We start from the raw sequence: 16,825 nt of genomic DNA on the forward strand, positions 1-16,825 counted from the left end.
TTTGGTTGCGACTTTATATGTTTGATTGAACTTGCCCACCTCTACTTACTCCGCTGGGGTTTTTGGTCACAGGCTGAAGAACCCACAATAGAATTTAATAGCTCTAGACCTTAGCTGGTAGATACAATTAACATTATAATGCACAACAAATTCTGCACCAACAGAGCAGAAAGCAATAGATACGTAGTTTAGAAGCGATACATATGCAAGGACAAACCAACTGCAGTGTGAACATCGCCCCAAACCAACCCTAATTTTGTGTTTTGCTGGATGCTGGATGAACACTATCAGCCTCATTTCAATGCCAACTGTAACATCAGCACACGGACTAAAGACTAATATGAAAGCATCTCGAAGGCCTACCTAGCAGAGCAGTATGAGCATTCAGTAAAGAAAGTTGGCATCACTATCAACAGAGTTGGAAGGCCATATTTGCTGGACATTACTTGTACTTACTTTCTTGCAACTATAACACAGATAATAGCATCAGGTACATAACAAGTGGTTTGTTCATTAATTTGAATGGCAGATTGTTGATCTGAAAGGAGAGGGTTCACATTTCAGCTGAATTTCAGTTGATGAGATGTGTTACTTTAATCATTATCAAACAAAATGCATGTTCATTGAGAGCCTCTGATTTGGGCAAGTTAGTTTTAGCCATACGAGGCTCTGTGCAGTTGTGTTGGCTTTGCACACGTTACACTCGGCACATTTATTTTTGTGCCACAATATTATTTTAGCAAAACACTGCAAGTGTTTGTTATTGATTCTTCTATCTGGGACTTTGTCTGAACATCTAGTACAAGGTCAAACAACACTGAGCCCCGACTTTCTGTGCTCGATTAACAACGTAGCTTGGCACAAAATAAATAACTTGAGTAACGTTATAGATTTAGTAGGGCCAAGTGCAGATACTTTATCTACTTTTAGAGGCAGTGATCAATTAAGTTTTTATTTCTAGAGGCTTGACTTATCCCCTAGATAGCAGGGCCGGACTGGGAACCCATAGCAGCACTGGCAATTTTCTCGAACCAACCCCTGCCTGGCCCCGGGAGGCTGGAAACGCTTGCTTCTTTTGTTACTGGGGACCGATATTACAGCACAACTGTAAAACCAGCACCCCACTGCTACAAAGCCAGCTTCCAGCCTCCCGAGGAAACGCCCGATGCCTGCTAGAAAGGGATGCAATATTAGCATCGAATTAGAGTGACCATAATCCATTACTAGTGACTTTCACACCCAATATCAAAGGAAGAAAATATAGCGACCGGTATTAGCAGTCCCTTCCCCTCCCCAAATGTGCTAAGGTTAGTCTGGAGACTCCGAAACCCTAATCGTGGTCTTGATTTATTAATCAGATGCAAGTGTGACTAGTTTCTGAGATACCTGGAGATTTAGGGAGGGAATGATTAGGTAATACGCAAGTTTGTTGTCCTTTCTGAACATATTAAAAGCCCTCTTTTTGAACCCATTTGGAAAAACCGAGTGGCACCTAGATGGTTTAATGATGATCGCTCTAATGCGAACAGGCCTTTGTATGTAGTTCTTGATAACCCTAGAGACCTTGCTGAAATAGCTGTTTTGCATAGAACACATAAAACAGCTATTGACAAAAGATGGATTGAAGTCGCAACCCAGCATTGAGAAAAGCTAGTCGACACTGCTAATACAAAAGACTCGAGGACCTTCTGGGCAATTGTAAATTCCGTACGCATGTTAAAGTGCCCTATGTCTCCTATTAGCAGCCATATTGCTAGTGCTACCTGGGAGGTCCACTTTTCCAGGATTTATACTCTGAAGTTCAGGGGTGGGGAATTTGTATCTCCCGACGCCCAAGACATCTAGATTTCTCACAAGGGCAAGAAGTTGCAATGTCTATTTTGTCCCAAGGACAAGTAGACAAAGACTTACTTTAATCCGATACACAGCGGAGAAACAGTGCTGGTCAAGGCCAGTCAATAAGTCTGAATGAAGCACATGCCACTACGTGCTGAAGTGTAGTGGCCTGTGATTGCACTGATGGCATGAAGTACAGCCACGACTGGCTTTGGATGAGAGGGGGGCTTAGCTCGACCCACTGGTACACCTTTTCTTTCTGTCAGTGGCTCCTAGTCAGGGCTGGGCTTTGAGCAGTTTATTGGCAGTGAAAGTTATTAGCAGTGAAAGGGCCTGTGCAAAAGCTGGGGCCTGCGCTTTCATTTCCATGAAGCAGAAGACCAACATGTTGGAATGGAGCTCGTAGTTGCAGCTCCGTGTGGTACACCCAAAACATTGCCAGGTAACAGGCATTTTACTTTCTCCTCGAGGCTCTTGTGCGGCTTTCGGGCCCTCCCTTCTTACTTTCATTCAGTTCGAGCATGAGGCGAAGATCGCGCTTCTGCAGCTCCAGAACACCTACAGCACTGATGTGCAAGAGGCTGGTTTATCTGCTTCTAGGCCCCTGCTCGGACTTGAACCCTTTCATTCCTGTCTTTTATTCTTTGTTCCACCCTTGGGCCTCATATGGCCCCAAGATCCCTAGTCACCCTCGCCTCCTGGGCCTACAGTAAAGTGCCCTGGTTTCCCTTCCCATGCAGCTCGAGCCCCTCCCTTCATTCATGCACCCTATGTCTCACCCGGTGCCTGTACCTGCCCTTTTTACGGCCTCTCAGACAGCCCTGGCCCGCTTCCCTTGGCTTCTCATGTCTTATCTTATCAAGGGCTTACATTAAAGCTCCTTACTTTACCCATGGGACTTTCGCTTTCATATAGGCCTCTGGCCTACCCCCACTTCTGTCCTTTCACTGGGCCCCTCATGCCTCAGGTTTATTTGGTGGGCGCGGTGCTGCTTACCAGCTCGTTCTTCCTAGACAGCCAGGTGCTCTGCATTTGTATCTTCACAGGCACTAGAAATGAGAAGAGGGGAAAAGAAGCCCCCCCCCCCCCCAGTGTGCTTTTGTAGACAGGTTTGTGATGGTATGCAGGGCACAAATCCTAGAGAAAATCGCTGGTGGACTAATTAACATAAGCGATGCACAGAGACATCAAATGAAGTGAGGTCACAGCAAGTAATGTTACAATCTTGTGCGATGCTTTAAAAATGTATAATTTTGCACAAAAAATGTTTATATTGTTAGGCTGTCAGCTCTCCGATATGGTACCCTGATTGTATAAGTGCTTTACATAAACAACAAATATAATTATGCAGTGAAATGCTGAACTAGGTTTTATATTCGTTTTACTTCTTTTAAATCATTTGTCTTCCCAACCACAAAGGGGTACGCAAAGTGACATTTTTAAAAAACCCTTCTAAGTTACAGTCAAAAAGTGCAGTTTTTAGTGAGTACATAGAAGGTGTTTCATGTATATTTTGTACAGAGCAAATGGTTAGGTGCTCTGTTTCGATCATGCTGTAATTCGTAACACCATAAAACTGCAAAACACCACAGTCCCAACATTGTTAAGAAATGAATGTCTCAGTGGTGGACATCATGGGCTCCTCTAGAGGAGAAGGAAGATGTTGTCTAGTGACACAAAAATACAGTGAGCCACATTCTATGTAAACACAAGGGCATATTGCCAGTGGAAACAGTCATGAAAATGCTAGGTAAGTGCATGGGAGTTCATACAGTTGTAAAAGAGACATACTTGAGCTTCCTTCTGCCTTGGGCAAAAGACAACGGTGTCTCCTCTGATTAGTGAGGGGACTCAGTCCACCCTTTTCCACCGCGACTTGTGCTGTGATGTGTGTACGAAAGACACTCAATGTAAATCTTAACTTCAATCACCTGATGTTACCAAAGCCTTGTCTTTGACCTGAGGGAATTTATATGCTTTTCTGTGCACTGCCAAGCATGACTTTAAGGAAACATGGAGAGCTAAATGGAGGGTGATCTCTTCAAGTGCCAGGGCACAAGACTATATCTGCAATAAGATAGGTGACTGGAGGCCTACAAAGGGGCTATTGCAGGGTCAGCTCAGTTCTCATTGAATAAGAACGTACGTCAAACTCACCCACTAAGCAACCATGAGTTTCCCAATATGCTGCACCTTTATCTAATTAACAGCAATAATTAAGCATTGAAAACTCTTCATCACCGCTGAAAAAACTATTAAAGTTTTGGTTAAACCCAGGGCTCCTGTGCGGTTTAGCAATATACACTTGTTTTAGGTAGTGTTTAGTAATGGGTTAACCTTAACCCAAGTACCACCAACTTTAGTAGATTAAGAAACGTAGGACCAAGTAAATAAAACACTTGCTCCGGGTCACACAATGAGGTTAACTGAAAGTGAGTCAAGGTTGGAGGTTCAGTGCCCTCGTTTGGCCGATTATATTTGAGCCACATTTCCTCAAGAGCTAGGTGAATTGTGTGCTGGTACTAGGCAAAATATGGAATGGTTACCTACAATGTCCTGGCAGAGGTGACTAGTTAGAGGAGCTACTATGGGTAGACAGTGCGTGTGTGTACATGCAATGTATACAAATAGGCACCTTAACAATTGACACGGGACAGCGAAAGATGTTGAGACCGTAGGATAAACTGGTCTAAAGAAATCCTCCTCCTACTGTTTCGGATGGATAGATTGATGGAGCTTCCCGCTCCTTGACTTCAATAGGATGTATTGTTTTCAGGGTCCAAATGTTTGCAGATCCCCATGTGTCTGTCCTTTGTGTTATATTCGTTTTCTCATCCGGAGCATCGAATTCTCTACAACAGCTACACCACCTTGCAATTGGGTTGAACGTTAGTTACATCAAAGCACATTGCTGAGACTTTTGCCACAAGTCAGTCAGTAAGACAGGTTTTTTTCTACTGGAAAGAAATCACATGCAGAGCAAGTGAATACATGGAGAAGGTACCGCTGGAAGCTACTAAAGCCAGGAACAGCTAACAGTGCAAACTTCTCAGGAGAGATAGTAAAACAATGTGAAAGTGCACTGATGCTATGTTCTTTACGGCAGAATTCACAAACGTACCCACTGTAGAAACACTCCTTCTTAATTAAGACAGTAACCAGCTCAAGCCACCTCTAAAACCCTTCCCTACGTTTTGCTACTGTGAAATTTTAGGTATCATTTATGTGAAGCATAATTTATTAAAATGCGTGGATGCATGCTAGTTTTTCCCAAAAATATTCATAATAGAAAATCAGTGTAACCAGTTTCAACAAGATTATGGGAAACATGAAAATAAGCAAGCACTGGCAACGCCAATAGGTCTGACTTGGTGGTCAACCTTTTGGTTTAGTCAATGCGTGTCTTGTTTTGACATGGTTTATGTAAAACTTTTTTGTTGCTGGAGCTACTGGGTCCTAACCATTACAACAACTATTGGAAAAGCAGTTTTTGGTCTAAAAGCACACATTGCCACAGTATTTCCTAGCACTGAACAAAACTACTATGTGTTTCCGATATGCTGCTTATAAAAGAGCAGAAGGCCGTCACTCACGGTGAAGCCAGTCGATGGATAGAATTTTCATAAAAGCAAAAGGTCTTGCTTAACACCAGACCTAATTAGGACCCAATTCTTAAAGAAAGTCATGAAAGTGCACCCATGGTATATTTTCTTGCATTAGTGCAGATTTATGGCTTTCATGTATTCACATGAAGGCCATGAAATCTTACTTTGTGAACTGCATTTTAGCACTACCAAATATGAATGCACAGTTTTTCTCCTGCAAAAATCTGTTGAGCGTTTACTAGTTCACTTCTCCTCCAGCCACATTTTTCCCAGCCCAGGAAGAGATGTTCCTTCTGCCATTGTCAGTAGTAAATTTCTAACCTTTGTCAGTGTGGGAAAAGATTAGAGAAGAGAAGAGCTGGTGAAAACCACTAACACATGCATGTTAGTAGGTTTGCACAGACTCAAAAAGGCATTTTAACCTTGGAATCATTGCTTACCACTACCTCTAGCCCCAGTATGTAGATCTGCAGAAAGGTGGCAATATAAGGAAATTGCTAGTATTCAAACCCTTTTATAGTATCAACCCTGGTATAATCAGAGAGGCTATTATCAGAGATCTGATAAAATGAGATTGCTGCCATTATTTGTCACTGCACTACATGGCACCAAAGGGGCAAGTAGATTTTGTTACAGGGCAAGTAGATTTATGAAGCTACCAGTCCCATGGACAAGTAGATATTTTATTAAATTCCACACCCCTGGAAGTTCACCAACCACTAGTTAGCTTTTCCTGGTAATACCAATTGAGTGTTCCGTTTACCTTAGGCGAGGTCAAGGAGTCCATCCAGCAGAGTACTTATGGCAAGGCACTAGGTACGGATGGAGTTCCAACAGAACTGGTAAAATGTAAGGTCGACTATGGGCGAACCTAATTGATGAATATTTTTAGTAACTTGGATTATATTTACTATACCTAGTTCATGGCGTATTTCAACTATCGTTTCAATATATAATAATGGCAATTGCTCGGATCCCAGTTGTTACTGCCCATTTTTGCTTATTTACCCTTCTGTTAAAATCTCAGGGAGTGTCATTTATAATCGGATCCGTACACGGGCTACTTAGAACTCCATTTTACATAGATGCCAATGCGGCTTTAGGGAACGAGCAATGCCTAAACCTACATTTGATCATCGGTAACTAAACCATTGCCAAGCACTGCCTACTATACCTCGCATGCATGGATTTGTCCCCAATCTTTGTGTGAATCGGTCGAAGCTGTGGACTTTCTTTTACATATGGGTTTGGATGAAGTACTTGTACATTTTCTGGTGTCCCTCCATGTGACAACAATTGCCAAAAATAGGTATGGGGCACAGAGAATTAACCAGAGAATTTAAAATTTACCCGAGGCGTACGGCAGGCTGTGCGTTAGCACACCTGTTATTTATATTATATATTAACAATATATTAACAAATTAAACCCAAGTCTAAGTGAAGCCTGTTTAGATAATCCAAGGATTGATGGAGAACTAATAGCAACCTTAGTTTTATGCAGACAACATCGTTTTGTTGGCCCATATGCTTAGAGCTTTGCACTCATTAGTAACTGCTTTTACTAAGCTGATGGCCGACCTAGAACTCGGCGCAAATTTCGCAAAATCGTATATCATGGCATTTGGCCCTAAAAGAATCAATATTTCTTCGATGATAGTAGAAGACAAACATCTGGAAAGAACCAACAGCTTCCCCTACCTGGGGATCATGTTGGATTCCTCGGGCTCTTGGGCGCCTTATGTATTGTCTCAAAGGCTCAAATTTTCGCAGGCAGTCGGGTCTCTTTTTAACATCCTATTCTTACCAGGACGGAGGTCTTTGTTGCCGCTCTTGTAAATTTATAAAACTAAATACATGTCCTAATCACAACATATGGAGCTGGAATTTGGGGCATTGCAAATAGCGCCGCTATTCAGGTGGAAGAGAACCGTTTCTGCAGAAATATTTTGTCCATCCCTAGGACCTCCCCTCAAAATAGGTCATGAGTAGCTCAGACTCAGTTATATAGAGGAATATATTAAAACTAGGCCTATTTTTTTGTGGCTTTCCATATGGCAGAATGGGGACGCAGCACTGAATCAAATTATCAAAGAATGCTTAGCATGCGACAAGGGTCTCAGCAGCCTTTGGCTTCCCGCATTAAGGAAATTCTTTATGGCCTGGGTAAGCCACAGTTAATTGAAAACCCTAGTTCTTGCTGTAGGGTGGACAAAAAGATATTGAGAAATCATCTAATAACTCACGCGCAAACTCTCAGGTTATCTAGTGAAGGTGACAAATCCTTAGTTTTAGCCTATGTGTGTCTGAGGCCATCCCAGGCCTTGGAAGATATTTTATTACGCATGGTAAGAGGGAGAGATAGCTTTTGTTTGGTTTTAGAGCTAGTACTGTTGTGGATTCGCCATGTTATCTGCTGGGTCACCTTCAAGTGGCCAAGGCTTGCCCTAGTGATAACATGTCCACCCAGACCCTGCTACACTTTTTTTCCTGTAAATTTTATTTGACTTTTACTAGTCATTTTTTAATCCTGTATATCAAGACGTGTAATATATGACAACGCAGATTAACTTTGTATTATCTTCACAGTTAGCGAACCAAAAAAGCTATTTTAATGTAGGATCATTTTTTAAATCTCCTGTCTAATAACGAAGCACTATGCACTTTTGATTATTTTTATATGATGGAGCTGTTACAATAATTTATTGATTTTATTACTCAAATCTGTACTTTAAAAAAAATAAAATGTTTATTATCCATTATGATTATGGACTTTTATGGATGCTACATGCATCTGAATAAAGCATTTATGATGATGATGGATTAGTTTAGAACTTCGCCAACCAGCAGGACAAACCTTTCTCCCCTCATCACCACACAAGGGCAACTCATCCATAACTTTCAAGCAAGGTCTCACCCCATTCTGAAGCATGCTTTCACATCTCACATCGCCTTTGATGAATGTAACCACCACCTTCATAGTAATGTCCTCATTCATTGCCTTGATCTAGTACTCCTTACAAACACTGCCTTCCAAACCTTCTACAACATTCAACACACCTACTACCATTTCCTCAGTTTCCAAATCACCTGAATCCGCTGCTCTTTCTGGTAAACATGAAAAGCAATCTGTCATCTTGTTTTTACACCCAGAACTTAATAAACCATGTTATCGTAAATCCAGGAATCTCACAGCCAAAGGTGGCAAACTTCCAGAACAAATTTTCAGCCCACAAGGACCAAGGGCCTTAAATAATTGTTTGTGATCTGTTGGCAAAATCACTTTACTTCCCCAAATAAATGTACAGAAGTAATTTGTGGCTCAGGCCACAGCCAATGCCTCTAGCTCAATAACTGAATAATCTCTCCGAATCAAACAAGCGAGAAGCAAATACAACTGTTTTCCGACACCCACAATGCAATTGGGACAACACAACCCCAACCGCACTAGCATCCACTGTCAATATCGTTTTAAGACCGATATGAAATGGAACCAACACACCTGCATTTGCAATGATGTACTTCAACTCAAGCTGTCTTTTGCACCCCACTCCGCCAAACTTGCACCACTTCCGCAACAAAATTCTCAAGACTTCCGATTTGTTGGCAAAGTCATTCACACAATTCAAATAATATTCAACTAGGCCCATGAATGATCATAACTTATCCCGCTCATTAGGTATCTCAGCATTGACCGTGGCACTCACCAAGTTCATTTTGGGCTTAGCCCCCTCCCCACATATGAGATACCCCAAATAATCGACTTCTGGTACCCAAAACATACACTTCTCTTTATGCAAGGTTAAACCAGACTTGCCAATCCGAGATGAGACCTCAAAGAACGTTTAATTGTGGACAGATATGCTTCCTCACTACCGGTGAGATCTATTTAGCAGATTCAACCTCTTCAACGATTTCATCCTTAATCAGATGATCCAACGTTACCTTGACCTCAGCTCGAATTGCTTGCAGGGTGTCTGCTGTGTATAGCCCTCCGCTTTTTTTTTTTTCAGTAACAATCTTGTGGAAGTAACATTGGACTAGCCCAAGTCTATCTTCAAAGATCATTTGAAAATCTTTAAAAACCACGTTTAGTTCCTCTTCATCATCCCCCACGTTACCTTGTCAGCAGCCCTTGGATTCACAATAATGTGCTAGTCATATTGGTAGGACCAACCAAATAAAAAAAGTCCAGAATCCGCCACGTAGACCTTTCCAACTATTTCTCGACCTTGAAACTTAATAGTCGGAAGAACAAATCCTAACACTCTTATGTCTGCACCTTGATATCCTTTTAAAATCACCTCAGCTGAGCACCTCCCTGGGCCACAGGACCTCAAACTATTTTGGGCTGTATTATAGTAAACAACGATCCAGAATCCACCATCAAGATCTCCTTTCAATTAACATCATAAACAGCTGTGTGCTGAATTTGCTTCTTAACATCATCATGAAGATCAATTTCTTTGCTGGTATCAATAATTAGTACTCTGTCCCTTCATCTCTCATTCACTGAAACACGTGCTTTGTTCCTGCCGTACACATTCTGGCAAAACGCCCTTTTTTGTCTGGGGAAGGAGAGTATATTTAGTAATGACAATGTCATTAGAGTCTATGGGCAATAGAATGTTAACTATGTAATAGGAGTTGTGATTAGAATGTTCTAAGCGGGTTATTATGAGAATCTGCGGACAGTTCGTGTGGTGTCGGACCGTCGGTGTGTCAGGGTTTGTGGCTGAATAAATCTTCTGCAAGCAAGTAACAAGTGGTTTCTGTATGTATTTACTACAATTTCATTATGTAAAGCAAAAGGGACAATGTGAGAAGTTGGCCTGGTATATGCTGTCCTCCAATTAAAGTGGGCACCTTGCACCAGTCCAAACAACCCTTACGGGTGATTTAAGAGGTAAAAAGATAACCTTAGAGCTATCCAAGTGGTAGCTGTGGAGAGCAGCCTTCCGGCTTAGTCTTGAAGGAATGTTAAGCAGCTTGTTTTACCAGAATGCAACCTTATAGTATTGGTTAAATGAAAGGAGAACCACACAGTAATTATAAAAATATATATTTATTAATATAACACTATCTAGTTCAACACAGTATCACCTACACGCAGATAATCACAAAGCACATAATACTTAAGCACAGAAATGACATTAATAACACGAATACACAGTGGGCCCCAGGAGGACTAAACCATATACTAAAGTAGTGGTATAAGAACCACGACTCGAGTCAAGACAGTGTCGAGAGGATGTAGAATCGCTGGGACCCCAAGGAACCACCCAAGGGGAGTAAGTAGGGACCCCACAGAGGACGGGTGCAGTGTGCTAACACTACCACATGCTCCGTACAATTCAATGGGAAAGTCGCAGTTGAAGTTTTAGAGTTTAAGGACCCTTCCCAGTGGACTTTGAAGAAACCCGGTGGAAGACAGAAGGTTCGAGAGCCACCCCACCCGTGGATACAGAGATACCCAAGTTATCCATCCCAGGGAAGCCGGGTGCATAGGTCTGAAGTGATGTCGGAAACAGCCGTCGAACCCAATGGAGGACTTCGAAGAAGAGCTGCTGCTGGAAGGAAGAAACGTGGCAGTTGAAATCCAAATGTGGATTCTTGTCGAAGAGTACCTGAAAGCAGAGTCTGGGGCACTTGGGAGTGACCAGGGTCTCGGTAGAGACCAGGGGCTCGGTAGACGAATGCCCACCGATGTCGGGTGCTTCAGGTGTGATAAGAGTTCTTGACTCTGCAGCTACGGGGACAAGGAGACTTCTAGGACGACCAGGAACCGGATTCGACTCCCATGAAGATGTCGAGTGCTGAGGGTTCAGTGTCCGGCGGGAGCACCAACAAGCCTTGGCAACAGCAACCCACACAGAAGGTCATGGATGTGTACGGTTTAGACTAGCAAGGTCCAGGAGACTCACCACAGCAAGGGGAGTCAGGGCAAGCCTGGAGCAACCAAAGGGGACCCAAGAAAAGCAAAGTTGACCCTCAAATGGACCCAGAGGCTGGAGGAACAGGAGTCTTGAGGACCTCAAGCAATTTCACCAAACAACAGCCAACAGAGTACTTGGTGCGAGGGGGCCGAAGATCTTGGTAGGAAATGGTGCCAGAGGTTGGTGCTACTCGGACCCAATGCACTTATTCGGGAAACACCAACAAGCATATGCACTTGCAAATATACACACAAGGGTTCGGTTATTGCAGCCCCCACAAAGGATTCAGACATCAAACTTGGTGGGAGGGCAGCTCGGACCTCGAGGGACATAGAAACCCACCTCCTATGTTGCTGAGGCCTTTGGAGTACGTAGGAGCTCAGGATCAGCAGACAGGACATCAGTGTTGTGGTGCCTGCGAATGCAGGGGAGGGACTCTTTCACTCCAAGGCAGATATCTTCGGTTGTCCTTGATGCTCCACAGGTCCTGCACGGAGCCTGTATGGTGCACGGGCACAGACGATGCTTCAGACTGAGAGGGAGACGAAGTCAGGCACAAACGAAGTCCAGAAGTGTCCAGACGATCGAAGCTCCGTGGTTTCTGGTTCAGAATATTGCCCACATCTAATCTAGGGTCCTACAGCCAGGTAAGCCCTTATGTACCCACTGAAGGGGGTTGGCAAGATTCAGGGGACCCTCCCAGGGGAGGGTCTGGGCAGTGGGGAGGTTACTCCCATGTCCTTCGTCCAGTTTCGCGCCAGAGCGGGAGCCAACAGCTCCCAGGACTCATTTGAACTGGACTATGCAAAGGGACACCAAATGTGCCCCTCATGCAGACTTTCAGTCGCTGGCAAGCGCATCTTCCCAGACCTAATACACTAAATCCTGTCTGGGATGTGGTCACACCTCTCTGTGACAGGATGCCTATTGTTCTGCCTTTCCCTGCTCGAGCTTGGCTCAGCAGCAGGAGGAGGGCAGAAATGTGTCTCTGGTCGTCAGCAACCACTTTGTGCTGTCCGGGACTATAAGGCTGGACCGGGAACACCAAGGACCCCACGAAGCTCACTTCTGAGGGGTGGAATCATACCTCCCACACCATAGGGTTACTTTCAGCTGTTTTGAAGTTGGTCATCACGCGGTCCCATAACGCCACTCTATGTCGTAAATGGCTGCAGCACTACCAGGGAGAATGGACTCCATAGGCTGCAGGGGTGTCCTGTTCATGCAGTGGCACCCACTCACTCAGAAACTAGCACCCTCCACTCAGGATTTTAAAGGCCTGCTAGAGGGGTGACTTATAGGTTTTAAGTGCAGTGACCCTTAGATATAGTAAACCTATATCTTAAGTAAGAGGTGCATGCACCAACGCACACATGCTGCAATGGCAAGCCTGTAGGTTCCATTTTGCATAGCCTCTCATGGGTGGTATAATACATGTTTTGGCCCAAAGGAGGCCTCTGGGGTACCTATGCCCTGGGTACAATATACTAGGGACTGAAAAGGGTGCCCCCAGTATCCAATCTGGAGTGTACCCAAGTACACAGCATAACAGTTTAAGGAGAAAGCAGATAGACTGGGGTCCCAATTAGCAGGATCCCAGTCAGACTAGTCAAAAACAGTATTACATTTAGCAAAAAGTGGGGGTAACCATAAGCAGATCCAAAAGACAGTGAATAAAATGGTATTTCTATGCTTCCATCTAATATTTGCTGAATGAGTGCAATTGCCTCTATTGAAACTTTTTTTGTATCAGTGTGCTAAAATAGCAAGAGATTGCCAAAGAACCTACATAATTTGCTTTCTTGCAGCATAATTTAGTCAAGCATTCTGTATAATTTGGCCCTCCGATGGCACATTTTTCCAAAAGACATGCACTATTTTGAGTACAGAAGAAAAATTACTCTGAGCCACATTTCTAAACGCTGCATGCACTTACCTTATTTAGATTAACAGTCATGTAATGGAGTGATTTCAGAGATGCATGCATCTTCCTCAGAGACTTCAACTCCTCCTATTTAATATAAAAGAAGTGAATAAAAGAAATTAAAACAGTGTATTGCATGTACAAAAAAATAAAACCTTTAGGTTACGTGAATGGGGAGAACCGTTGTTGGCCCCAAAGCCAAATAAAGGGAGCATACTGTACAAAAAGAGGCAACCTCTTCGAAAGGACAATAGTTATTTGTGGTTATGCGAGAAACATGATATGCTTCCAGTTTGCCTAATGCAAAAAAGTTTTTCTGTTACTCTAAGAACGATTCCTCAGTTTCATTAGTAAATCCCACGTATTTACAGGAAAAGTATTTGTGTATTCTGGTTGAACATTATACTATATGCTCATTTCACACAAGGTGCCGCCAGTCTCTCACAATGATTTCCCCATGTCAAGATGTGGGACAACAAGACACTTTGGAGTAGTTTTCTTTTTATGGATACTAATAACTTGTATAATAACGCTTCATATCACACTTTCAAAATGTTGTAAATAGCATGCTATTATTACCGAATTTACAACACTCAATTTATCGACCTGGGAAGGGTGAAAGGCTCATTACAATGCCAGTCACACCTGGGGCTGCCCAACAAGGAGTCGGCGTCCCCGCTTCTGCTATTTGGATGCGACCGCTTGACGGCGGTTGGAAAGTGTATTTTTCCTATTGTGGCTGGTGATTGGGGGCCCCAGAATAAGCCGCAATAGGAAAAATACACTTTTGAAACAGCCATGTACAGTGTGGCAGGCATCATGCCGGTCACACAATATTGCTTTTTTGTGTGTCAGGAGGGGTGGGACAATGTACTTATGACCGGGGGAGGGGGTAGCTAGTGGGGGAGCCAGTACATGAGTTTTCTATCCGAGACTTAAAAATAGCCTCTCTAAAAAAATTGAGGGAGGTAACACATCCTAGTTTCAGCTAACAAGAAGCCTAACAGCAAATAGGAGCCCTTTTCCCACTGGTCGCAGGCCAAATGTTTTCCCACTTGGTGGCTGGATGTCTCCAGTCTTTATTTTACAATAGCCCTTTCAGGCATTAAATGTAGAGGCTGGTTTTACTGAGTCTGCTTGCACCGTTAGTGTGATAACCACGGCACATGTGCTGTCTGCTGCTTCACTTGTTCCACTTTTTAAAATGTGGATAGCGTTCTGTATTTACATAATGTCCACCGAGCGTTTAACATGATTTTATCAAACACGCAGACCGGTCTCCGGGAAGCTTTATTCAGCATTTCATAGGACTACGGGGATGACGATCTGAATGAAAATGTTGTGGGAATAATATCATTATTGGAGGGCAGGATTGGATGGCCTACGGACCGAGTGAAAACATGAACACGCATGTGGAGAGCTCAAACACAAAGAAAACAAAGCAGCTCCTAAAAAGGGAGCAGTGGATGGGCACAACTACTTGGGCCCTGCTCTGGAGGAGGGCAAAACACAAGAAGAGGCATGGCACATGCATGCCATGAACAAATGGGAACAAAAGATACAAGATCAACGATAAAGCCTTCAAATGCAAAGCCTATGAGCAGGCTGAAGCCCACTGAATTGTAAATAACAAATCTCTTGGACACAGAGCATGCGCTGTATAGCCAAGACCTAATAAGCCAAGAAACACCTGGATGAGATCTAGTGAAATTATGTTTGCTGGTCAGCAAGAGAGGACCACACCCTTAAAAAGGGGCAACTACCCTGCCACAGTATCCTGGGAGCATAGTTAATTGCCTTTACTTCCACTTAATGATGGGCATAACCTGAAGAAGCAGCTCACTTCATTACCTGAAAAGCCTGTGGGAAAGTCTTACAGCCCATCCCGAACTGAAGGCCTAAAAGGCCTTGCTCCAAAATATTAATGTAAATTACACACATCAATTGTAAGAAATATAACCAAGGGTGTTAACACGGAGCATCACCTCAAGAACATCCTGGAAATATACAAGTCTCTAAATGTGCTCAAATTCAATGTTGTCAACTTCACTAAATAGATCATCATAAAGGAGAAAATATACTGACAAGCATTTCTGCACACTGCACCCTGCCTACATTTTATTACACCCCGTGAAGAGATCAGCATACAAGTCTACAGAGAGGTGGGTGCATGTTTTTATCACTAGAAGTAAATGCAGAGCCATAGATTGCCCTTTTAAAACGATTAATACAAGAATGGCTATCAGTTAAATCAATTAACTACAGGTTGATAGCCTTGGTCAATGAAGTTGAAAAGTTTTATGCAAACATTTTTACTGGAAGAAATTGAAGACTGGGCAGCCTTATCCAAATTTATTTCATCCTACTGAACTTGCTTCCAGCCACAGTATGGTACATCTGATAACATCACAATAACCTTGTCCATGCTGATGGAGTACCATTTGCTCTGATTTCTGCTCTACAATTGCTTTGTACATTTGAAATCAACCAGCAGCCAGGAGTCCACTATGCTGAAAGCTTGATGTCGGGCTATTTCTCAAATTCTGCTGCCATCAATTTAAAATGCTCTATAGTAAAACAGAGGGAAGAAAATTAGGTCCTAATACAATTGCTTCCCCTTAGACTCCAACCTGGCCTTAAACAGTGCAGTTTAGCACCCCTGTTGTATATCCATTAATAGGTCAAATTAAAAAGAGGCTCCGGGTCCTTCCCTTCTAAACTAGTCATTAAATATTTAGGTGAAGTACAGGATAGAGACGATATTACTTTAGATCATACAAAGGTTGTTGGCTGTATCTGGGCTGCTAATGCAGAGGTAATGTAATGGGCGTAAGGTAGCCAGAACAAAGGCTGTTATTGGGCAGAAAGCATGGAAATCTGGCACTGGGTGCCTAGCGATATTACAATAGTATGTTTCTCATAATTCAGAATAAACATCTAATAAGATGAGTGAATGAGGGGGGCGTATTTTCAGCAACTACCATTTATAAGTGTAAAAGGTAATTCACTTAATATGTTTTGCACACACTCTACCATAGAAGTTTAAATCTTCTTTGGAGCCCATTTTGAAAATGCAAAGAATAAAACTTATTCTAGCCCTTAGCTATGGATGTGAGGCTTTGCCTGGGTAGCTATAAAAATCTTGCTACACTTAAAAACAATCAATACAGAGCTTTTTTAAAAGAATGAAAAATAGAAGAAAAAGATCTGCCTAGATCAGATTCACAAGAGCAAATAACGCTAGAATTTGCATTGAACAATAAATCACAAACCATCGAGGAACCATTCCTCAAAATTTGGATTAAAAATCCATGTGTGCACACTCAAATTATTTTTATGGAAACAATGGTCATATCATGCGTAACAATGAAGACATCCTTAGTCATCATGTAAAAGCAGCATAGGAAACCTGCAGATGACCAATTACTGGGAACAATAATATGGTTTCTAATTTGTAAGGCTCTATACTCCCATCTAAGATGTTTGAGCTTCTCTGAAGATCATGAAGTGTTTTCCAGAAAGAGTCT

General features: G+C 42.7%; 1 long non-coding RNA gene across 3 annotated transcripts in view; it reads right to left on the reverse strand.

The window, feature by feature from the left end:
- Positions 1–16,825, reverse strand: part of LOC146817967 (uncharacterized) — a 63,411-nt gene that overhangs the window by 17,467 nt on the left and 29,119 nt on the right. For all 3 annotated transcript variants that reach the window (XR_014963038.1, XR_014963039.1, XR_014963037.1), the window contains exon 2: positions 13,311–13,385. This is a non-coding gene — a long non-coding RNA (uncharacterized LOC146817967). The remainder of the gene's footprint in view (positions 1–13,310; positions 13,386–16,825) is intronic.

The sequence above is a fragment of the Triturus cristatus genome, chromosome 6 (assembly GCF_964204655.1).
Source record: "Triturus cristatus chromosome 6, aTriCri1.1, whole genome shotgun sequence".
Taxonomy (NCBI): domain Eukaryota; kingdom Metazoa; phylum Chordata; class Amphibia; order Caudata; family Salamandridae; genus Triturus; species Triturus cristatus.